The sequence below is a fragment of the Halichoerus grypus genome, chromosome 13, assembly GCF_964656455.1.
Source record: "Halichoerus grypus chromosome 13, mHalGry1.hap1.1, whole genome shotgun sequence".
Lineage (NCBI taxonomy): Eukaryota > Metazoa > Chordata > Mammalia > Carnivora > Phocidae > Halichoerus > Halichoerus grypus.
The window spans coordinates 93,045,247-93,068,609 of NC_135724.1; the positions used below are offsets into that span (position 1 = coordinate 93,045,247).

A 23,363-nucleotide genomic window follows, 5' to 3' on the forward strand; every position below is an offset into this window, starting at 1 on the left:
TCCCATGTTTCTTTTTTGAAGGAAACATCTGCATCTGGCCAAATTCTTGCCAACAGGCTTGGCCTTTTCTGTCTTTTGTCTCATACTGTGGTTCTCAAATTGGGCTTCCCATTAGAATCTTACAGAAGGCTTTGAAAAAATAGAAATTGCTGGGTTCTGATTTAATTCAGATGAAGCCTGACCCCAGAATTTGGGAAGCAATCTTCAGGTGATTTTAATATACACCCGAGGCTGGGAACCATTGATCTAAGACGAATATGAGTAATATTCTCAACAAACTCGTAGAATGTTCGAAACTTTTGTCTTGAATCAATGACGAACTGAATTATCTTTCATATAGTTTTAATATTAGCTATATTCTCCTGAAGCTCAGTCATTTGAAAATTGGTTTTAAAAATGTCATTTAATCTAAAATTTCGGTTACCCAAGAACATCAGCAGAGTGAGCAAGGATACCAATGCCCCGGTCCCACGGACACCAGATCGAAGGCCCGGGAGTCGGGGTGGCATTTGGTGGCATTTGGCAGCCCTGCTGGGGTATTTGGGCAGACTTCCAGCATTTCATTCACTAAATTCCTTCTATAAGGTAATCCTTGATCAAAATACCTGCATTTCTTTTTTTTTATTATGTTATGTTAATCACCATACATCACATCATTAGTTTTAGATGTAGTGTTCCATGATTCATTGTTTGTGCATAACACCCAGTGCTCCATGCAGAACGTGCCCTCCTTAATACCCATCACCAGGCTAACCCATCCCCCCACCCCCTCCCCTCCAGAACCCTCAGTTTGTTTCTCAGAGTCCATCGTCTCTCATGGTTCGTCTCCCCCTCCGATTCCCCCCTTCATGCTTCCCCTCCTGCTATCTTCTTCTCCAAGACTTTTCTCTCATTCAGCTTGAACCTGCCAAACCATATGCACACAAACTCTATTTAAAATCGTGAACTTGCTCTGAATTGCCCTTTATTTCTAAAAGCATGTTTGGAGCACCTGTTTGCTGCCTGAAATGCCCCTGCCCTCTCGAGCTGGACCATAAACCTCTCCAAGGGCAGGAAGTTATGCTCTGTGCAGCATCATGCACGCGGCGGGTAATTCAGTCCCTGCTCCCCGGATTAGTATTTTTGTTCGGCGATTCTGTTTGCTCTAAAATGCCATCCCATGTGCTAGAAAGGTGGCAAAGCTTCTTGCATATTTGAGGAAAGCCATCCAGCTCTCCAGGGACCGGACAATGTAGTGCTTTTTCTCCATCAGCGTTGAAACGGACTGCATCTGGTCGCTCTTTTCGAACGGTCCAACGGGCTCGTCCCCAAATCGTGTGTCTGGGCTGCTCCAACATCCGCCACACATCACAGACGCTTGTCGCTCACAGTCCGGGATGCTGGAGGGGTCCAGGCTCAGGGCGCTGCTGTGTCGGTCCTGGCGAGGGTCCGCTTCTGGGGACAGCCGTCCACTTTCTCGGGGGATCCTCACCTGGTAGACCCGACCACCTCCCAAAGGCCCTGTCTCCTAATACCGTCACACCGCAGATGGGGAGAGGAGAACACAGACGTACCTCGGCGGGGGGGGGGGGGGGGGATGGAATCTGCTCTCCCCTCTCCTCCCTGCACCCAGTTTCTGGGAAAGTTGAACCAGCATAGCATTCTCAGTTCACATCCTGAACTCTCTCTTTCAAGGAAGATTATTAACCACAAATCAACCTAAACACAGCTTTCTTCCCCTGATGAGAAACAGTTGGAGTGTATCTGAAAGAACTGTCATGGTATCAACACAAGAATTCAAAAGATCTGGGTTTTTAAACAATGTCACAATAATTACAGCACTGGTGTCGTTTACTGGGCTCTTATTAAGTGGCAGGTGGAGCTGCTTCTGTCCCCAAGCCCCATGTTTTACAGGCCCCAGCTCTGCGTCTCTTCTCTACCGCACCCATCGCTGCTCCGGACTCCCTTCCAGACAGGGCCCGGGTGCGTCAAGACTGGTAGGATGTGAGCGCAGGCACTGAATTTGGAAGGGGATACCAGGAACCCCCACGGAGCAGTGCACACAGAGAAGGCAGGGGATGGATGCCCACAAGTGGTGCATGACCGGGCAGCCTCCGTGGATCACGGTGGGCAACTCCGAGAGGGAGAACACATGGGCCAGCAAGGGATGAGCTGAAGGGACTCCAGCTGCCAGAGAAGACCCCCAGAAAGTCACAGGGGCGCCTGTGGAGTTGGCTTCAGGGCTGTGGGGGGGCATGGTGCACTGTGGCCAAGCACCATCAGCGTCCACCATCCCAGGACCCCAGTGTGCTCCTGAGATGGACCAAACCCACGTCCATGTCTGCGCATCCTCTTCCCGGGTCTGTCCTCCCTGGCGGGCGGGGGGGTGTTGCCTGCTGGACCCAAGGGGTGTCCGGGCAGCAGCTGTACGCCGAGGCCGACCGCTCCCGGCGCGTGTGGGCTCTCGTGGCTGGGGGGGCAGCGCCGGTGGGAAGGCTGCCCATCCCCGGGGATGCGGTCCCAAGGCAGGATGGAGCGGTCCAAGGATTCCACTTCCAACCTGGCATCCCAGCTAGCCCTAAAGGTGCACTTGTCACAGTGGGAGGACACAGCATCTTTCATTTACAACTTCGAGCACCGAGACATACGCTGAGCAGCAGATGCCGCGGGCTCCCCACCCATACTCCCCGGGCGGCGCCACTCCCGCGCGCGCTCTGCCTGCCAACTGCCCAGACCTGCATCTCTGTGCCCGGGGGCCCTCCACGACGGCCAGAACGACAGGCGCAAGGTGCAGAGGAGGGGGGCTCCCGGGGGCCGCCCTCCCCGGAAGGCCCATGGCTGTCGGCACAAAAACACCCAGCTCCTCGGCCCGAGCCTGGGACCAGGCTCGGCGCTTCCCCATCAAGGCAGAGCCGCGAGCGTCCGCGGGCGTGGCAGGCTTAAGACGCGCCGCCTCCTACTGGCTACCTCCCCTCCCTCATTCTCGTTCCCACTCCCTTACTGGCATTTTCCTTTGTATCCACAAAAAATGTTTGCACCCAAACGCTTGTCTAGCCCCTGCTCTTGGGAGGATCCCAACCGAGGCGACATACGGGCCCCTGTTTATTATGCATGGGCCCCAGGCCTGTGGGGCTGCAGCGGCCCCTGTGCCCCATTCCTGGTCTCCTCACACGGCCAAAGGAGGAAGGTGACATCACGATCCCCATCTGAAACGTCTTCGAGCATGAAAGTCATCTGCCCAAGGTCCCAAGCTAAGACATAAGACGATAAAAGATGCTTGTGATCTTGGCTCTGTCCCTTCCTCATCCCTGCTGTGTGTTTGCACGGGTCGCATCCGACACTCGGGTTCTTCATCCGCATGACGGGGCGAGGGGGAGTCCTAGCCACGTGACTTATCTCCGGGGTCACTGCAAAGGTCCAGGGACACGACCAGCGGACAGATCATACACAGTGTACGTCACGACACAATGTCAGGACTATGAGGATGTCTGTGCCGGCAGAATCCCGGGACCTCAGCTGGGCCCCACCCCAGGCCCCTGGTTCTTACCCTCGTCTACCAATTTCCTCTTCCTTCCTTGCTTCCTCCCTCCCTTCCTTCCTTCCTCCTTCTTTCCTTCCTTCCTCCTCTGTTCCTTCCTTCCTTCCTCTCTCCTTCCTTCCTGATAAGGACTTCTTATCATTCTATGAAAATCAAAATTATCTCAAAGGAGCAATTTTCCTTCTGGAATCAAGTGACAAATAGGACGAACTGGTCTCTTTGTGGCCCTCTTTCTCGGGGTCACTTCCACGGGACAGACATCAAGTATCTCCTCGGGCTCAGTGCCCCATCAGAACCCTGGAAATAGCCAACTTTGGCGTTCCTGGTCAGAGAACCGGCAGGTCTTGGGGTCACCTGCCATCATTGATCAGGTTTGCTGGGCGGCCAATGGTGTTTGGGCACGGACAGAAAAGAACTGGACGAGCTCCACTAGCTGTCTCACTTAGGCCATGATTGAGAGGCCAGGTTGGAAGTGTTGAAACAACCTGACAAGCAATCCTTGTCCCATTAGGTGTCACACATCCACTGGGCCTTGCGGTGCTGCAAGGGTGACGGGGCCTGGCCCTTTCAAATAAGGCCAATTTCAAGTGCCTTATTCCTGGGACATCATTGGAGGGAAATGGAAATCATTACAGGAGAACATAATCATCTCTTTTAAAACTCTGATTATCTTCTAAACTATACAAATAGTAGTTCTAAACGGTAAACTAGTTCATAAACAGATACGCAAGTGGACTTTTAAAGTCACCATTACAGAATCCCATCATCCCGAGATAATCACATCCACAATCAGGCACGGATTCCTCTGAAGTCTCTCAGATCTCTAATAGAGCAGTCATCCATACAGTTGACCCACTGCCTTGGGGACAGAGCCAAAGCCCTCCTGCCCGCTGTACATCTGGTCAACACGAAAGGGTGGGGGGAGGGGGGGAAAGAGAGGGAGAGGAAAGGAGGGAGGGAAAGGAAGGGAGGGAGGGAGAGGAAAGGAGGGAGGAAGGGAGAGGGAGGGAGAGAGAGTGAGGGAGAGAGAGGGAGGGAGAGGGAAAGGGAGAGAGGGAGGGGCAGACAGGGAGGGAGGGAGGGAGAGAGGGATATATATGGGGGGGGAAGAGAGAGGGAGGGAAAGAGAGGGAGAGGAAAGGAGGGAGAGGGAGAGAGTCTAGCAGCTAGAGACCCATGGGGACAGAGACCAAATCCATGTACCTCACGAAGTCCCAGTAAGCGGGTTCTTTTCAAATCTGTGCCCTCATATCTAATGGCCACGCTATATTCTGTTAAACGTAGCTCCTATAACCCATTTTGTCACTCGAAATAAGTGGCTATGTGAGTTTCTCTAGCACAAAGCTACGACGTACAACACTCAGAAAGAAATCACCCTCCACGGCCATCCTGGGGCCCTGGATATAACCTGCCAGTCGGTTTGGTGCAGGTCTCTGGACGTCCACCTGGGTTTCTAGCAAAGACCGAAAACTCTCAGCCCGTGTTTGCAAACTGATGACATGGATGTATTGTGATTGGCCTAGATGATATTTCCAATATTGGAAGACTTCCCCTGAACATCTGGATGTCTTCTTTCTCATGAAAGCACCCCAGCCCCCAGCCCTGCACGACGGCAGTGTCTGAGCCCCAGGGAACCACAGTGAGCACCCCCGACGGCCACGCCGCCCCCTCCTTGTCTCACGCGTGCTTTCTTTGCTTCTTTACATTTCCCACCTGCCCACCCCTCTGGCATTTCTGTGTGACCCACTGTTGGCTTCCATAGATTTCTTCGTCATTTAATGGCACCAACCTATGTGAGCTTTCCAACACTGGAATCGGGGCCAAAATATGGGGTCCCAACCCTGAATGTACCAGACGTGTGATTTCAGATGACTGAACCTCCGTGAGACTGAATTTTCCCTCCTGACGCTATCTTGAGTCGCTCACGGCAGTGGCGAGTACCAAAGGAGACAGCTCATGCTGAAAGCCCTCTGAATGTTGCACAAACCCCAAAACGTGTGTGCTGTGATCGTGCACAGGGGAAATCTTCCTGCTCTGTCAGCAGGCTCTCACTGACTGCTGTCTGAGAACACGAACGAGGGCAGACCGAGGAGACCAGCTGGGCAGCTGCCCCACCAGTCACCAACACCGAGGGGCTGTGGCCCCCATACCCTTCCTCCTCATCCTGGCCCAGAGCAGGACTACATCTCCCAGCTTCCCTGGCAGTAGAGGTGGCCTTATGACTGAGGTCAACGGGGTGTGATGGAAGTGATCTGTGCACCTGCAGGCTATCCGGGCGCCTTTCCCATGATCCTCCCTGCCCTTCTCCCTTCCTTCAGTCCCTGCAGAGGACTTTGGTAACCGTGGAAACCACGTGTGGAAGACAACTGGCACCCACATTTAAAGGAGCCTGGATTCTTAAGTCTTTGCTTGGTGGAGAGCTATCCTCTCAGCAACAATACCTGGATTTTGGACTTTACCTGAGTTGGAAATGAGCCTCACCTGGGTGGAAGCCCTTACCAATCAGGTTTTTCTGTTGTTGTTTTTAAAAAAAAAAAAAATAGTGCTGCTTAATGCCTACTTTGTAATGTCTGAAAGAATATCAAGTTGAAAAACTTCCTGGATTTAGCTGGAGTTTCTTCTTCTTTCTTTTTTTTTTGTGGGGGGGGTTAAAATTAGTAAGAAAAATTAGCAAATGTCAGTTTCAAGCCGATTAAGAATAGTTCTGGTTACAAATGCGGCACTTGGAAACCGGCTGATTATGAAATACTTCCTGGGAGACACATCTCCTTGCTCACAGAGTTCTCTGAAAAGCAATTAATTTTTATTTTAAGGCAACATGAAAGAGCTTTTCAGCACAGAGCAAAGAAATCAAGAAAGAAATAGGTCTGTAAAGGGATGGAACATAAGTACACTTAAATATATAGCAGAGAACATCTAATTATGCATCCTTTCATTAAATACATTATAATAGAATGGCAATCAGTGCGCAAAATAAAACTGTATGCGGCCCCCGTTTTTCTAAATCCACTCATGTGACTTGGTCACTTGGTGTTTGCCACCTTCCTCGACGACCAGAGGAGATCCAGTATATTCAGTCTCAAGTGGACTTCAGGCACCCTGCTGGTGGACTCTTTCCCTTTCGAATGATGACAGTACCATCCTGTTTTAGCAATGGCACCCTAAGTCTTGTGGGGGAGTTCTCGGTTTCCCACACTTTGGCTTCATGAGAGGCTGCCCTACCCTGAGCTCGTATAGCTGTGCCGGGGACCCGAGCCTGGACAGCTGGGCATGTCCGTGCTCCCCTGGAGGCTCAGAGGGGACACGCGGCTCAAGCCAAACTAGGCAGATGCAGACCTAGAGTTTTGTCTGGGGTTGCTGAGTCCCATTTTCCCTGAGACTATACCTACACGGAGAGCCCAAGCCACCACATGGAACCTCCTGAGACTAACAGAGGTGACAAAAGGAGGCTGAGCCCACAGGTGGAGAAACCACGCCTTCATGACACCAGGTATCCCCACGCACCCGATGCTCATGACTTTCAGGTCCTTGAGCCAATAAACGTGTCCTTTCTCTCTCTCTCTCTTATTTTGTCTGAGTTGAAATTCTATCAGTTCCAAACAAAAAGTTCAAGTTAATCCAAGAGCTAAAGGGAACATCTTTCCTTATAGCTGCCATTATTGAGACTCTATTGTATGACAGGCATCAAACACGGTAATTAATACAACCCGTTTTCGTATCTAACACAGCATTGAAATTAGTATCACTTAACACTTATTAGGTGCTTGCTGTATACTGGCCACTGTTCTAAGTCATTTATATGGTTAGAAACGTAACGGACACACATTGTTAAAAAAAAATTCGAACAGTACAAGTCGGTGTACAAAGGAAGTGTCTCTACCGCCCCAGACCTCATTCCCCGGTTCTCTTCCTCAGAGTGAATACGACCAGCAGCTACTCTGTATTCTCTCAGAAACATTCTTACAAATAAACATGCATCAAATAAAACGTGCGGAAACATGCATGTGAACGTGTGTTCACTTTTCGCACGCGCCACGCCAGCCCCCGATAACAGACCGCCCAGCATGGACGAGGTACGATTTAAACACATCGCACCCACTATCGTCTGCACCCCCCCGACACACGCACAATCCGAAGAGGAAGACAAGGCATCCAGGCACGCGGGAACCCAGGCAGTTGCCCTCAGAGCAGGAATTCCTAAGAGCCGCCTGCTCTGCGGACTTGTGAGGGGATCACGCAATAACGCGATTCCCCACCTGGGTTTGCAAGAAATCGAGACTCGGGTGCCAGAACTGGAGCTCGGCCTGCTGGTCTGTGACAAGGACCAGGCGCAGGCAGGTGTCATAGGGGCGTCCCCAGATGTCACGCCACTGTCCCACCATCCAGTGTAGACTCAGGGGTGGGGCACCTGCTGGGAAGTTCCTGTCACCAAAGCATGCCCACCCAACATTCCTGCCTCAGCGCTGTGGTGGGGGGAGAGGAAAGCCAGCAGCTAACACTTCCATGGCCCGGGCTTCAAAGGAAACTAGGGCTTTGGTGGGAAAGTGGAGGCTGCCTACTTAGCAAATCCGAGGCAGAAGTGTTTCCCTGTGTGGACCCGGGACGGGTACGCTCTTGGAGTTCTCCTCAGCATCCTTCCTCGGTTTACCAGGAATCAAGGGCCAGAGGAGTTCAGGAAATGCCAAGGTCGCACGGCTAAGGGTCAGCTTCCCAGGGAGGGAGCCTGCACTTAACAATCGGGGCGACCTGCAGTCACACCTTTTGCTTTCCGACATTACCCATGCATCTGATTTTCTCGACATTGCAAGCGCACGGCTGCCATGTTGGCGGGATGTGTAAAGGTTTCGTTTGCATTTGCATATTAACAAATGTACAAAGCACTGAAAATCGGCTTACAGAGAACAGATATTGCCGCTTCGGTCACCAGCACCGCCTCAGTTTCTGTTCCTGTGTCTCTGCTGGTCTTTGATGATAGTTTTTTCTGGAAGGATTACTCCTCCCTTTAAAAAAAAAAAAAAGAAAAAGACAGGGCAGGACGTGTGCTCCTTCAGCCTGTCCCGTGTCTTCCCATCATCACTGAATGAAGCGAGAAGTCCGCATCCTGGCTCGAGTCCCCAGGTGACCCTGCCTCACGCTCCCCTCCCTTCGTCCCCGCTTCCTCTATGGGCTCCGGTCACCTGCCTCTCGCTGAGCCTGTTTGTATCTCCTTGCTCAGCAGTGATGCCTGGCGTCTAGAACCGTGCCTGGCACGAGGGACACGCTTAGTGAACACCAGCTGCCTCCATGAGCAAGCGTGTCCAGGCGGAGTGAGGGGCGCCCGCAGAGGCAAGCCCGGCGAGTGGGACAGAGGGTGGCGGTGACAGGGGAGCAGGCAGAGGTGGGCTCAGGCCACACTCTGGAAAACCTCACTTTCTTAACAAGGAGGCAGGGAATTTAGCCTCAAGATAACAGGCGTGTGTGGACCGTAAGCTCCGACTCACACAAACAAGAGACCAGAGCCAATATCGAGCTTTGCCAGGAATTCCAAGGAAACAAATGGTTGACGTGGACAGAAAGCAGGAGAAGCTGATGTGACCTTCCTAGGAGCCACGCCCCCAGGCCCATCCAGGCCAGCTCGGTTTAGCAGAGGCAATCCCAGGCAAGCGGGTGCCACCCGCTAAGGTGCTACCAAGATCAGGACACGGCTGCCGGCAGGCGCCGAGGGGGGCCCGTCACTGGTGAGGTGACAGGAGGGGCGTCCACATCACCTGCCTTCCCTCCTTCCCAGAGGTGTCCCCACCACCCTGTCCTGGATGGAGAGAGAGAGCCCACTGAGTGCTTGCTGGGTACGCCCGCCCTGCACAAACCCAAAACGGACGGACGGCTCCGAGGAGCTTTGACATGGGAGCGCCCCCATCCGCCTGTGTGTCTGTCAGACTTGCTTCTGGTCCCCGCCTGAAGAAAGGGGCGCTGGGGCAAGATCCTTGGGGCGAGGGCCACGTCTGAGGCGTCTCTGATTCTCGTTCAGCCGCCCTGAGGTAAAAATGCCCACGTCTCAACAAACGTTTGAAGTGACCCCGAAATAGGAACCGTTTCGTGTTTATTTTTACACATTCGTTACGAAATACAGTAAGATAAATAGCAAACGCAGTAGGTGGGGGGGTCTAGAATTTCAATATGACCACACAGAGAACAATGTACACAGGAGTTTGTTTGTTGGCAAGAGATTTGTCGGGAAGCTGTTAGTGAAGAGATTAAATTGCTCCATTCACCACCGCATCCCTCATATTTAGTACAGTATATTCATACAATTAATATTTTCTTGCATGAATGGGTTGAGTGGATACATACAGAATTTACAAACATACACATGAAGCCACTAAGAACGAGAGCTGATACATTTAGAAGCGTACGTGGGGCGGGCAGGGTACGTGCACTCAGGGAAAACCACTAAGCCCCTGCGTAGAGGACCGTAGAAATCAGGAGGGACGTTCTGGGCTGGTTTTAGCAAGCGGCAGAAACGAATGTCACTAAAGGGCTGGCTTGCTGGAGGGAGACAGCTGGCTGGCAGACTCCTCTTTGACCCTCGGTGTTTGAAAAGGAAGGAGATCACGATCGTCCATGTGGCAGGTGCTTCTGGCGTGAATGATGATCAAGGTGAGGGTGAATTTGGGAAAGCGTCCAAAGATGGTAAATGGGAAGCTCACCAGTAAGACACGGTCACGTGGGAAGGAAGACAACTATGGATCTCAGTGTGATAATATCATTATACTTCCCAACTGTAGCTAACAGGGCAGAGAGGGGAGAGAGCAAAGCACCCGCAGGAGGAGAGAGAGGAAAATCCAAAGGGTTTTCATGGCTTTGTTGGAGGGAATGCTCCCAGACCACGGAATATCAGGCAGGGCTGATTATTTTCTATTTGTCCCCATTCCCTGAGATTCACTCCTCGCCTCCTCCATGCCCAGGGCTGGTTCCCGTGGGCCACGTCACTGGCTCAGTAACAGTCCCCTTTGGCCTCCCACTTCTGACTGGCTTTGCCAAGGGGACTTCCTGGCCTGAGACAAGAAGGTAGGGAGTAGGTTTGGGTTTTCTTCCCCACTTCCCTCCTCTGTCCCTCATTGCTGGCGGCAGCTGCCTTCCTAGAAACCCTTGCTTCTGGCCCCACCCCCTGCGGGACTCCCCCTTACAGGGCCTGGTAATGCAGCCCCCTTCCTCCCCTCTTGTCCTCGGACCCAAAGGCTGTCGGGTTTACTCTTGCCAGTCTCTGGACGCACGGACATCACCGTCTCTCCCTTAACCCTGCTCTCCCAGCAGCGACGATTCTCTTCACTCAAAGCCCTTCGTTCCGACCACCTGGGGGTTCTCGCTGGAACCCTGGCTCATACAAACTATTACAAATTGTTTTACAAGGCCCTTGAACATCCGGAATTCCAGAGTGAACCGGAAATATCAAACTTCTGTGGCTAGGGGCGCCTGGGTAGCTCAGTTGGTTGGGCATCTGCCTTCGGCTCAGGTCACGATCGCAGGGTCTTGGGATCGAGTCCTGCATCGGGCTCCCTGCTGGGCAGGGAGCCTGCTTCTCCCTCTTCCTCTCCCTCTGCCCCTCCCCCTGCTCATGCTCTCTCTCTCTCTCACTCTGCTCTCTCTGTCTCAAATAAATAAAGTCTTTCAAAAAAATTTCTGTGGCTGAAAGCAGAAACAACTGTCCACTGGCTTTTGGAAAGTTTATTAGAGCCATCCTGTTATTTGAGGATTTTTTTTTTTTTTGGGTCAAATCATACTGACAAATTCCCCAGGCTTGCCTGTTGTTTTTCCCCTTTGAGCAATGAAATTAAATAGAGAAGAAGAAATCACTCTAACAACATCCCCCTGTGGCTCACCATCCCGTGAGCTCAGACAGCACACAGTGCACAGGAAGCTCAATAATAAAATGTTTCCATGTCTTCTCAGCGGGGTAAGTATCTGCGAGCACCTCAGAATGAACACCCGCAGGGGCTGGGCTATGCGAGACGGACTGTACCAAAATCCTGAGGAGGAGAAACCGCGCTAATGGCAAGTTCCCACGTCTTTCTTTTCTCAGACCACGGCTGGCCAGCGCGGGTCTGAATGCAGGGCTTGGGGTACACGACAATCCAGGTATACTCTTGGGCAAATAAAATATTCTACTCAGTCTAGGGCGACGTGTCCATCGAGCGCCTCCCGCTTGCCTGGATCGGTTCCGACTGCACGTTGCCTAAGAAGAAAGGAGGCTAATGCGCCTAGGGAATCGAAGGGTGGGGGTGTCAGGGGTCCAGAGGAAAAAGCTGAAATTAGGAGCTCCCAATGGTCAGGCTCGCTCTACCCCATCTGAGCTTCCCAGGCATTACCTCATTTCTCTCTGCTTATCCACGAGCTTCTTCTGTTTCTCTGCCTTAGAACAATACACCTGCCAAGCACACCCGCGTACCAGCCTGCGTCTACCCGTGCATTTATGAAAGTATTTACGGCCCCCTACCAAGTGCGCGGCACCATTCCAGGGGCTACGGGTCCCGAAGGCAGAGAGCAGAAGGTGACACAGTTCTTACTTCTCGTCCAGGGCAAGAGGCAGGCAAGATGAAAAACAAAAGTAGGACGCTGCATGATTTGTTTTATGTTTTCTCTAAATTACTCTCACGTAAGTAAATAACATAAGGAAATCACAGAGTGGAATGCGGAAGGTTTACCTTAGGAGGACGGTGTTACATTTGCAAGATCATGACCATCCCTGCCAAGGGGTCACGGTGGCGGTGGTCAGCACAGAAATACCCTGTGTCAGAGGGGCAAACGAGGGCCAGCAGACGGCGTCCAGAAGGAAAAGGGGAGAATCTACAGAAGCAATGGAGTGTTCCGCCAGCTGGCTTTGGTCAGGAGATAACACGGGGGACACGGAGTTCCGACCTCCCCACACCCACCAGAACGTGTGGGCCAAGCTGCAGCGGAGTGGGGCCCCCCCACGAGAGTCACTCCTGACGCCCCAGTGATGGCCTCTTCCCCATGCTGGTGGCATCATGAGCAGAACAATAAGGCCAACAAGGAGAAGTCCAGGTCCCCGGTCTGGGGTTCTCCACTTTAGGGGAGTCACTAGAGTAAAGGTGAGGAGGGATGTGAGCAAGAAATAGAGAGCAAGGCCATGGGGGGCACATGGCAGTGGCAGAGTGGACTCAGTCGTGGGGGTGCTGCTTGATGCTCTCCGCCAGGGACCCAGGCGGGGTGGCACTCCCGTGACCTCCTCTGCCCCTCGCGCATCTCGGAGGGACGCCTAGCCCTGAGGGGACGGTCCTAGCCTCTGGGCGGCCTCAGAAGCTGTCTCTATTGCCAGCAACCACTCCATCTGCCTTCTCACCAGCTCCCCGCTCCCCGCCGTCCCCCGCACCCCACTACACGGCTGCCACCAGAGGACTAAGACACCCCAGAGGACACGGGGGGGTCTGCCTCAGACAGTTGACATTTCAGTGTCCCGTCCAGCCCTCGATGGACAAAATATGCCACTCCGTGCTCCGTGTCTACGGTTCACCTTGAGCCCACCCTCCCCTCCCCTCCGCGCTCCTAAGGGACAAACGAAGGGCTTTCACAGGCCACCGGGAACGGCAGAGTCCCCCCGAGCTGGGCTCCTCTCTGTAAGAAACGGGGAGTTCAGCTCCTGAATGTACTGTTATGCAGCGCATTCCTGTGCCGATGACTCCAGACCTTCACGGGCACCTGTGTCCACAATACGCATTTTACGGTAATGCCAGTGGTTTACAAGAAAATGGGGCAGGCAAAGTGAGTGAGCTCCACTTCAGAACACTGCAATCCCAACTTTTAACCTATTTGCTTCTTCCTGTCTCTCCGTATGGCCTCCCTTGCAAATGAGGGGTTGGAGCACCTTCTGTCTACCTCAGAGCACAATACAATCACAAAAAAACAGGATCTAGAAATTGCAGCATCAAAGTAAAATTAAATTTCAGGCTATAGGAAAAGGTGCAAAATGAAATAAAACTTCCAGGATTAAGGGGAAACTCATACTTAAAATGACAACTGAAGTGAAAACCATTTCAGGGAGATTGAAAGACTCAAGATCCATCTCCTCAGATTAGGAAGCAAGGCAGGAGAGGAGAAATGGAGGTTTGCTCAGACGATCCTAAAATACAATCTCACGTCTCACGATTTCCAAGGCTGCTAAGATACGTAGCTTGGGGAATCACCCTGCAATTTCTCTCTTGAAGTCCGATCCTATCAGAGAGACGTGCTCATTTCTCATTTGACAAGTTTCTAAAGCCTCCAGAATCCAGAATATTCTCCAAGCAAAGCATGGGGAGAACCACCAAAGGTTTGCAGCAGATGCTAAAGTTAACAGGGCCAACATCGTGAGCGGGTCAGTGGTGGCGGCTGCCCAACTGCCCTAAGAGCCGGCCTCCAACAACCCAGGCTCCCTACAAAATCCACAGTGCCTTGCGGGTCCGGTTTCTCCATCTGCAAAATGCGCATCTTGAACCAAAGGGTCCCTCTTCACAATTTCTGTGATTTTCTTAATCCGAGTGATGTTGCGGACCATCGGGGAGGCTGAGTATCAGGCTTCTCAGGTAAACGATGTGAAATCACAGAATACCAAGTATTAATATATTCCCCACTTGAAATCACAGAGCAGGCAAAGAGATACTCAGAGGAAATCTGCCCAAAGATTTAACATCTCTGATACGAGCAATACCCAAATTCAGATGCCTAGCCATCTCAAGCTGTACCAATCTAGTCAGAACTATAACCTGGGGTCTAAGACAGGTCTGCAGATGGCAGAAATCCAGCTTCGACTGGTTTAAGCAACTAGACGTCACTGGCTCATGGGTGCACAAAGCCTAAGGAAGGTTCTGACTTGGGGCAGAACCAGATCCTGGTGTAAAATGGCCACAGGGGATCTGGACCTGCCCTTCACCTGCCCTCTCTTCTCTGTGCACACGATTCCCAGGAGGTTAGGCACATTATGGCAAATGAGTGACCAGCTGTTCCAAGTTTACATTCTACCAGCTGGAAGGAAGGCTTATTTCCCACAAAAGTCCTGGGACTGAACTCTCTGGGCCCACATATGGACATATCATTTACGATTTCCCAACTGCCTTAATAGTCATGTGTCATGAGCAGAGGCCAGAGAGGGAGTCTGAAGATTCCCAGAAGTGCAGGGAGGGATCTAAGAATCCAGAGAGCAACTGAACTACGGACAGAGTGTGACGGAACAGAGAAGAGAGGCAGGTCCTTTTACCTTTGTGTGGGAGGTTGGGGGGCAGAAAGTCCCAGAAAGGGGGACATTTAAATGACATAACAAAGGATGAGCATATTTGGATGGGTAGAGACAGGAAGGAAGGACATTCCGGGCAAGGAAACAGAGTATGTAAATACATAGAGACCTTGTGTTCTTTTTTTTGAAACTATCTTACCTTTTTTTTTAATTTTTATTTTAATTCCAGTATAGTTAACATACAGTGTAACACTAGTTTCAGGTGTACAGCATAGGGACTCAACACTTCCATACATCACCAGGTGCTCGTCACGACAGGTGCATTCCTTAGTCCCCATCACCCGTTTCCCCCATCCCCCACCCCTCCCCTCTGGTGACCATCAGTGTGTTCTTCATAGTTAAGAGTCTGTTTCTTGGTTTTTCTCTCTCTTTCTCTTTTTTTTCACTGTGCTCATTTGTTTTGTTTCTTAAATTCCACATGAGTGAAATCATATGGTCTAACGATCTTAAATATTTTATTCACATATTTTAAACCCAGAAACTACAGTTGTTTTATAAATTGCATTGCATAGCCCCGTAACTTTGCTCACAGGCCATCCACCCTCTGAGTGATATGCACAATAATCTATAAAGTCAACTGTTTCAACCTATTTCATCAATCCTAACAACACTGCGGAAGGAGCTGAGGTGCAGAGACAGAAGGAGAGGCAGAAAACAGGCTCAGAGTTTCCAGAAGGCTTCTTCTCTCTGGTTGCACCTGACAGTCCGATATGTGTTCCCTTTTTTCCTTCAGTTTTGAAACACAGTCATCCAGACAACTCCTCCTCCTCGTTCTCCATACTCAGATCCCCCATCCGATTCTTCCCTTGTCTCTGGAATTCCAAAGCTTCCCTACCTCCTGCAGGTGCATCGACCGCTCACTGATGCTGACACGTGAGACTCACGGTACCAGCCACCCCTCTCGGGCTTTTCAACATGCTCCAAGAGATCTACCGCCAACTTCACCCTGCTTGCCCTCTGTGTGCTCTTGAGGACACAATTCTGCCCATCAGGCTCATCATCCAAGAGGGTAGGAGCAACAGGGGACCCTCTTGCTGGACTTGGGAACAGCAAGAGTTTCCAATGGAATCTGCAGGCAAAAGATGCCAAACGCAATCGAGAACGTGAAGGGTTATCAATATGCCAAAGAGTTTAATTTACATTCTACAATACTCTTTCCAATTTGTGCAATGCTATCCAATACAGGAAAGGGGATGCTCTGGAAAACTTTCTCAAGGGTTGGCATGGAGGGAATATTTGATTAAAAAAAAAAAAAGTGGGGATATCGGAGGACAGGTCAGTTTGGTTCAATGGCAGTCACAACGGAGCACAAACTCTGTCATCTGAAGCCTGGATAAACCAGACAAGGAAGCAGAGAGGACACGGACAGTGAGTTAGCCTTCATTTTAAAACTAACTGCTCCACTCCTTCCCCTCCTCTTCCCTCCCACTAACAGGGACCACAGTACAAGAGGAAGGGGCCCCTTGAATTCCAGCTCTGGAAATTCCTACCTACGAGACCCTGGGTAGGTGCCTCCATTTTTTGACCTTATGTTTCTTCCTCGAAGAAAGGAAATGAGTATCTATCCTGCAGGAACTGCTGTAAAATGGAAAGGAGCTGGTGCAAGTATCCAAGTGCCTATAAATGCACACACAAAATATATACATCAGATAAACCGAGGGTCGTAAAACAGAACACCTAAAAGAAGCAATCAGGCACTAGAAATGAGCGGAGGGCCCTGGGGCCCGGGAGGGGAACTGGGGCCAACTGGCATGTGATGACGCACGCGGAGGGTGCTGACCGCCATCCTGCCGAGCACCACCAGGGGCACGGCCAAGCCGAGGCGGAGTCACCGTGTCGCTGGAGATGCCAAGAGTCTACATTTAGATGTGAACTCTCCCAATTCTAAAACACAGTGCGGGTGAAATAAAACACACACGGGGATAGGATCTGGCCCGCAGTTCACCAGAGCGCAGCCTGTGATAACACACATTATTTACTGAACCTGCCACTTTGAGCACTCAAGCCAATTGAGTGATTCGGAACATCCCTGCCTGCCATTCCTAAATGCACAGAGCTGCGAGAGCTCCCCTTCTCAAGGCCGCGCGAGAAGGACTTGGCTGCAGCACACCCTAAAATCCTGGCAGGTCCGTGAGACCTCGCGTAAATGTGAACTTATTTTTTTTTTAAAGATTTTATTTATTTATTTGACAGAGAGAGACAGTGAGAGAGGGAACACAAGCAGGGGGAGTGGGAGAGGGAGAAGCAGGCTTCCTGCTGAGCAGAGAGCCCGATGGGGCTCGATCCCAGGACCCCGGGATCATAACCTGAGCCGAAGGCAGGCGCTTAATGACTGAGCCACCCAGGCGCCCCTGAACTTATTTTTAAATTACATTTATTGAAGTACAATTTACATGTCATAAAATGCTTCCACTGTGAGTATAGACCTTGGTGAATTCTGACACACGTCCAGCCCTGTGACCACAGTCCCCATCAAGATGCAGGACACATCCATCAGCCCCGTGAGTCCCCCGTGAACCTGGGCAGTCACTTCCCAGCCCCTCTGCCACCCCGGGCAACCCAAACTTGCCTTCTGCCATGATTGTTGGATTCAATGTCTATAGAATTCCATGTACACAGAATGGTACAAGATACACTCATTTGGGTCTGGCTTCTTTCACGCGGCAAAAACATTCTTCTTGAGCTTCATCCACGTTGTATGCACCAAAACGTCATTGCTTTTGACTTCTGAGCCTTCCTCCGTTTATGGATGCATGGACCCGTGTCCATCAGCTCACCTGTGGTGGACCCTGGGTTGCTGGGAACACAGCCGCCACGCAGACGTGAGCAGAAGCCCATCTGTGGTGAAATCCGGCCGTTCCGGAGGCTGTGTGGTGGTATCTTGGGTGTCGTCTGGGTGTGTGTGTCTTTCCTAACTGGAAGTGTTGAGTATATTTTCACATGCCTCTTGCGTATTTTCTTTTGCGAAACCTCTGTTCAAATATTTTGTCCATTTTTTAAATTGGGTCATTTGTTTTCTATTCCGGACTTCAGCCCTCTGTCAGCAACATGATTTGCAAGTACTTTCTCCCAGGCTGCGAACCTGCTTTCAATATTGAAAACAATACTGTTCTGTATTTTATATACCGTTCCCACCTCCCTCACCTCATTTTATCCTTAGAGAAAACTTGCCAAGGAGGAGAAAACACGTTCTATCTTGATTTTGCAGGTGAGGAAAATAAGACAGAAGAAAGCGACATAGTCAGTGTTACACAGCTGTTAACCGACACCTATGGGTCCGTCAGCGGACCTGCCGTGTTTTTAACCACTCGGAATTCAATCAGCAGAATGAAGCCACAGGAGGAAGAAAATTTTGTTCTTCTCCTGTTCCCTGAAGTAGCTGCAGAACTGTACTCAGCACACGGTAGCCACTCAGATGATCGTGGGCTAAGTCCCTCCCTCTTCTCACAATAATACTCATCGTAAGGTCTGATGGATTGAAAATTGTCCCCCACCCAAGCTGACTGATGGCTGCCATCCCTCCAGCATGTGACCTAAGTCCAGCCGCAGCGACCGGTCCAGGGGGAGGCACATGACTGAGGCCGGTCCCATCAGAGTGGATCCCAGGACTACTAGGGAACGCCTGGAGAGATATTCACTGCGTCTCCCCTCCTGGAAAAACAGGAGGCTCTAAAGCTAGAAGGTAAACCCCGATTTCCCACGCAGAGAGCAGAGCCCTCCTGAGGTCACGGCCGGCACGGAGAAGAGCCAAGCGACAGAGAGAAGCTCAGTGGTGAAGCCATCTCCTCGGCTCGAGCCCAGCTGGACCGTGCAATGGAACAGCAGTGAGGATGTACGGTCCCCGTGTCCTCTGAGGGTCCGGAGCTCTGGAGCGGCTCCCCGGGGCTGAGGTCACAGGCAGGAGGAAGCCGGGGCTACAGCCATCCAAAGGTCATGCTTCTGGGGAGCGTCTCAAGAAAGAGTAGAGCGCGAGGGCAGCGCGGGTGATGATCCAGCCTCACAAGCCCCACGCCATCGCTGTGCTCTGCTCTGTCCCCTGGGGGCCAGTGACTAAGTTGGACCCACACGTCAGGGAGGGTTGCTAGACGCCACCTTTGGAAGGGAGGGCTGTCAAAGAACTTCTAGACCTATTTGGAAGCCACCACACCAGCCACACTTGAAGGTCTCCATCAGACTTGTCTGTTTCGGGAGGCAATCATTCTACCACGACCACCTCCTTGTTCATCCCTTTGTTCCCACTTGAGGAGACGAGTTGGACCAGGGCTTTCTGCCACCTTCAACAGACAGGGAGAACCCTAACCAATACAGAAATCAAAAATACGTCTCATCACTCTAAGTGTGCTGTTCCTTCCGAAACACCAGAGCTGTCAAGTTACAGTCTGGTTTTTGACACTGAAGACTTTTTTTGCCGTGTGCACAACAGTGGGGCTTCTTAGAAAATCTACAGTAAGTGCACACACCGCTCAGCGCACCCACCTCGATGAGATAAAATGATTTATGTGTGCACGGGATGGGTCTGACTGCCTAGGCGTCCCTGGTGCCTAGCAAAGTGCCCGGCTGTAAGTCAGACGCCTGCTGGACACCTGCGGACCAGAACAGGTCTGATGCACCGTCCCTGCGCAAAATGATGGTCAGTGCTTCGGATGGTTAGAGTTTGGCTTTTATGATACATTCTTTTGCCAGCTAGGATTTGTTTGAAGCTGAAGCCCTCCATCAGGAATGCAACCCCCAGGGACAGCATTGATCTTACGGGAAAATAGGGTCTGGTGTGAGACAATATGCTCTGTGATTAGAGATGCTCCGGAATGCCCAGCCATGGCAAACAAGCCCTGCTTATAATACATCTGCTTTTTATTCATTTGGGAGAGACTCATTTCATCAAAGCCTTCCAGCATAAGCTGTTGCTTTATATCTTGAGATGCTCCTGCACAAGAAGGTTAACTCCTGCATCTCCCCAGAGCCCCAGCGCAGCATGTTCTAAATCTACATTTACTCCATGAGCACCGTGTACAGGGCTACGCGCTTTGTCTCTTAATCAAGATGCCTTCATCGAGATCTCCAGGCAACTTCCCTGGGAGGACACCAGGCGGCCACATACGTCACTGTCCCCAGGGTCAGAACTCTGTACCCCGTGACCACGTAAGCTGGCTTTCAGCTCTCCACCATCACTGGAACTCATTTCAGGAAGGACCTGTTGAACACACACCTCCCCGCAATGCCATGACTCTCTGACTGACTGGTGGATGTACACTCCCAGCAGCATGATTCAAATCTGGCATCTAAGCCCTCGTGGCTTTAGAAAGCCGTGCGGCATCTTCTGTTGATGAACTTGTGATCGTGATGTGGACAGGGAGTCAAGAACCAGGCAAAGTGCGTCTCACGCATTCAGTTCCTCCATCCTCAGGACCCCGGGAGACAAGTGTAGCCATTATGTCCATTTTGTGTGTGGGGGGAGTGAAGAGTAGGGGACTGTGTGTCTTGGCCAAGGCCACACGGCTGGTGGTGGCAGGGCAGGCTCTGGACGCAAACCGTGGGAACCCACATTGCCGTTCACTCACCCACTATGCTCTCCTAAATCCGGGGCCCGTTCCAGGAGTCAGAAGGTCCTGAAGGCAGCGCCGCGGCCAGCAGCCCGAGCCCGCGACCGGCCTCCCTGGGGCTGAGACCTCGTTCTGCTGCAGCTACAGGAGCGAACCAGGGAAGGGCACTCGGTGCCCCTGGCTACTGCAACACTTGCCACAAACGTGGTGGCCAAGGATAACACACACTTACTCTCTTCCGGTCCCGGAGGGCAGGAGTCTGCAGCCGAGGCACCTGCAGGGCTGGTTTCGTGAAGACTCCAGGGGAGAACCCACAGCCCTGTGTCTTCAGCTTGGCTCCTCGTCCCCCTTTCCAATCCTGTCAGATCCCCGATCCCACTGCATTCAAACCTTACAAGGATCATTAGAGTCTCATTACATTGGGTCTACCGGACAATCCAAGACAGTCTCCCCATCTCAAGACCCTGTTGCATTACAGGTCCCAGGAGCCACGACAGAGACAGAGTTTGAGAGGAGAAAGAGGCATCGCTCATCCCATCCCAGGGAATAATTTACATGACCTGCCTTCGGCTGGGTCTCAGTTTCACGGTCCACAAAATGGCAGTGAACTCTGTGCCTTTGGTGTTAGGAGAATGAACGGCTAAGTTTAGAGTGGTTACCGGTACAACACCTAAGAGAGGTCGGCACATGTTGGTTTCTTAACGCATGCAAGGTATTTGTAGTCACATTACTGTGTGGGGTGTCTATAAGCAGACATTGTACTTTAGCGGAAAGGGGCTTCCCTGAGGTTCTAGAACACATTCAGACAACAGAGGTGAGTGAGACGGGTCTGGCCATTAGGTTTGGAGGATGCTGAGCCAGCTGCCGTGTCTGATGTTTCCACCCCCCCAGGGCTGGCACGGGGCTCAGGATCGTCCTCAAGGGGGTCAAGCCATCCCATTGCCCTATGTTAAAATAGCGCTGGACAATAAATACTAAATGAAATTTTCCTTCCCCATGCAAAATCCAATTCACATCTTCTCATAAATCCTGCCCGAGGCTCCTGCTACAATTTCTTAGGCTCATAACCCCATCACAAGGTCACTGTGAAATTAGTTTGGAGGCAGTTTTCTCCATGGCTGGCATGGGTGAATAAAGAACAGGGGGAAATTATGACTGGCTTTTTTTGGATGATATTTATGCTTTGAAAAGAAAAACCCAACTTCTGATGCTATCAACGGCATTAGAACTAGTTGATTTCCTTTGTTTTTATACGATTTTAACGTATGTTCTAGAACTGTTATATAACAGAACAAATCGATTTTAATTTACCTTGCTAAAAGATAATCAATGCATGTTATATCTCATAAGCATTGCAGGTATTTTCATTCTTGCAATCCGAAGAGAATTAAGTATCGTGTCCTTGAATGGAAAGACAAAACATGAACAATGTATGTAATCACCGAGATGATCAGAATACAATCTCTGAAGATGGTTCTTTTTCCGACAAGAGTCAACAATTTCACCAATGCCTGGACTGTTTCCCTTCACGTCAACCCTGATTTCACTCTTGAAGGAAAAGCATACATTTCCCTAAGCAAGTCTGTAATAACAATAAAAGAATTAAAGCCCCAGGATATTTTTGTAATTAATAAAACTAATGCAAGCTTCTTGTAAAGCCTGGCAAATGTCAACGGATGTTAAGATCGAGGCTGTGAGGCCCTTAAGAAGAGACGTAACATAGGACACTGACGTCCTGCATAATCCAGTACCTGGCACGCAATAGGTTCTCAAAAAAGTTTATGGCTTGAATTCAGGACAAAATAAATATCACCCATAACCTCACTGTTATTGAATTTTGTCACATTTCACCTTCAGCCTTTTGAATATGTATCTCACACCAGGCAACTGAGAGAATTTTCTTGTGCCAATAAGTATCTGAAAACACCATTTTATTGGCCCGGTTACATTTTGCTATGTGAATACGCTAAAGTTACTCAGTCATTCCTCTATCCTTACCTAGTTAGGAGATTCCAAATTTTTATTATTAATTAAAATGTGAAAACCATGCCTGTGCATCATATTTCTGATGACTTATTTAGGATTAGTTCCTGGAATACAGGACCAAAAGATTATGGAACATTTTAACAAATCTTGGCACACACACAGATCTATTGCTTTCCTATATGGGACGTCCCATGAAGGTTTTCTATTGTTTGCAATTGTATTTATGAGAAGTTGTAATATAATATACCTTTCTCAACTGCTGCATAGGGAGGTTTATATGTTAAAAAATATTTTGTTCTTTAATTATGTCTCATCCCATTTTAAAGAACCTGAACTCGTTTTACGGAAGGGCCATTAATCTGGGACCCAAGGAGATGGAATTCAGGGGTCTGTAAACCTAGATGGGGAAAACGCATTTTTATAATTTTTTTTTTTTAGCTGTGAAGTGAAAATTTAGCACACCCTTCAATAAGGAACATAGGCAACAGCCAGAGCAGCGAGGATGGTGACTTTTCACCAACTGAAGTGTCACTGACCTTCACGTCATCTTGCACTTGTAATAGATACTTCAAAATAGATTCCGCCCTTCACACTTGTTTGAAATCACGGTGGTGACGAGATGTGCCCCTAGGCTTCATTTGACGGGCTTTAGGAAGGGAGCACATCTACCGCATCACAAAAAAATATTTTTTTAAACCATGTTTCAATATAACCACCGTCCTCGGCTCTGCGAGGAGTTTGATTCTATGAAATTAAAAACAGTATTCTGAGAAAAGATTCCTAGGCATGAGGGAGCTGCCAACGCAGTCCACGGCCCCCAAAAAGGATGGGGACCCGCGCTTCAGCGGCAGCTGGGGAGCAATCAGAATAAAGCACAAGATAAAACAGGTAAGACACGCCGCGCACTGTGAAGGACTCGAGGAACGCGGGCCAGGTGGTGCTGACGCCGGACAGGAGGACAGTGTCAGGCCGTACCTGACGCGACATTGTGGGCATTAAATAAAACATGGTGGACCACTTACGACCCTGGCGCCCAACCCCCTCATGCTCCCAT

The 23,363-nt window shown here is 50.6% G+C and overlaps 1 protein-coding gene and 1 long non-coding RNA gene across 4 annotated transcripts in view; both read right to left on the bottom strand.

The window, feature by feature from the left end:
* TMEM132D (transmembrane protein 132D) overlaps window positions 1–23,363 on the bottom strand; it is a 553,830-nt gene that overhangs the window by 258,538 nt on the left and 271,929 nt on the right. The gene's annotated exons all lie outside the window — the stretch shown is intronic.
* Window positions 1–23,363, bottom strand: part of LOC144379957 (uncharacterized) — a 55,210-nt gene that overhangs the window by 31,210 nt on the left and 637 nt on the right. The gene's annotated exons all lie outside the window — the stretch shown is intronic.